We start from the raw sequence: 1,619 nt of genomic DNA on the forward strand, positions 1-1,619 counted from the left end.
AGAGACCTTTAAAAAGAACAACAAACTGGCTTCCTGCCAACTTTCTCTAGCGAGAAGCCTGAGAGTGGACAAACTCTGCCTATGCTCTTCAAACTTCCTATCAGCCTCCTTATTACCTCAACCTTAAATAAAAACGAAAAACCAAAGTAAACAGACCTGGGAGGAAAGTCAGCAATAGGAAAAAGTAAGAAAAAATGGACCAATAGGCAAAACTGTGATTCTAGAGGAAATAGAGATAATTCATAGAACAGAAGAGATTTATGAAAATAAACAAAAACTTCTAAAAGCCTCGGAGGCAACTGGGAAAATAAGTCAGAATGGTAAAACAAGAAAAGGGTGCTATGAAAAAGAAACAGAACAAAAAGGAGCTCTTTAAAGTGAAAAAGGTTTGTCAAAATTAATAATAAGAAGAATGTCAAATGATGATGTTAAAGAAATCATCCAAATATAAATTTTAATATGTTAAAGGAAATGCAAAATAGAGGAGTGATTTAGAGGTTTGAGGTCTAAATAACAGGAATTCCAAAAAAGAGAATTAAAGCAATGGGAAGCTATAAAATAAAAACAGTAAATAATTGTCTAAGATGAAGAAGGGCATGTGTCTTTGATTGCTAGGGTCCAATGAATACCCAGTACAATGAAGGAAAAAAGATCTACACCTAGATATAACCACCAAAACTTTCAGAACACCGAGAACAAAGAGTGGATGCTAAAATAGTTCAGAGAAAAAGAAACAAACTCTACTTTGAGGGATTTGATGTTTGGCCTAGAATTTTATACGCATTATTAATTGGCTGAAAACAGAATTAAGGCATTTGCAATCTGAAACTACTCTAAATTTTACCTCCTGTATATTTTACCCTAGGGAGTTACCAAGGAAATACTCCAGCAAAATGAGTGTAAACTAAGAAGGAGGAAGCTATCGCAGTCTTAAAGTCATTGAAAGCATGAAGGGAAATTGCAATATGGCAACCACGCTGCAGCCCCAGAGAAAATAAGGGCAGGAAGATAAAGAACTATGGAGAGCTGCAGGGAGAGGTTTCTTGTTTTGGTTTGTTTGGGGGTGTAAGAAATATGCCTCTGACTTATCTTCATAGAAAAGAAACAGCATGTGGCCAGGTGGCTGCTGAATTTCCCCAGAGCAAACAGGATGTGGGGGGGTGGAGAGAGAGAATGAGAGCTGTACATGTGGCTGATAGCACGTGTCCTAGGAACATTCCCCTAGACCAGTGATGGCGAACCTTTTGAACTCGGCCTGTCAGCATTTTGAAAAACCCTAACTCTGGTGCTGTGTCACGTATAGAAATTTTTTGATATTTGCAACCATAGTAAAACAAAGACTTGTATTTTTGATATTTATTTTATATATTTAAATGCCATTTAACAAAAAAAAATCAACCAAAAAAGTGAGTTCACGTGTCACCTCTGACACGCGTGTCATAGGTTCTCCATCACTGCCCTAGACAAAGGGAGGAGTAGGCAACTAGAGAAAACCCCAGCCCATTTTTTTATTTTTTATTTATTTTTTATTTTTTTTTCTGTTGTCCACAGCGTTTGGATAGAGTCCAAACTCTCTCTCTTTTTTTTTAAATATATTTTTTATTGATTAAGATATTACA

This window comes from Myotis davidii, unplaced genomic scaffold (genome assembly GCF_000327345.1).
Source record: "Myotis davidii unplaced genomic scaffold, ASM32734v1 scaffold674, whole genome shotgun sequence".
Taxonomy (NCBI): Eukaryota; Metazoa; Chordata; class Mammalia; order Chiroptera; family Vespertilionidae; genus Myotis; species Myotis davidii.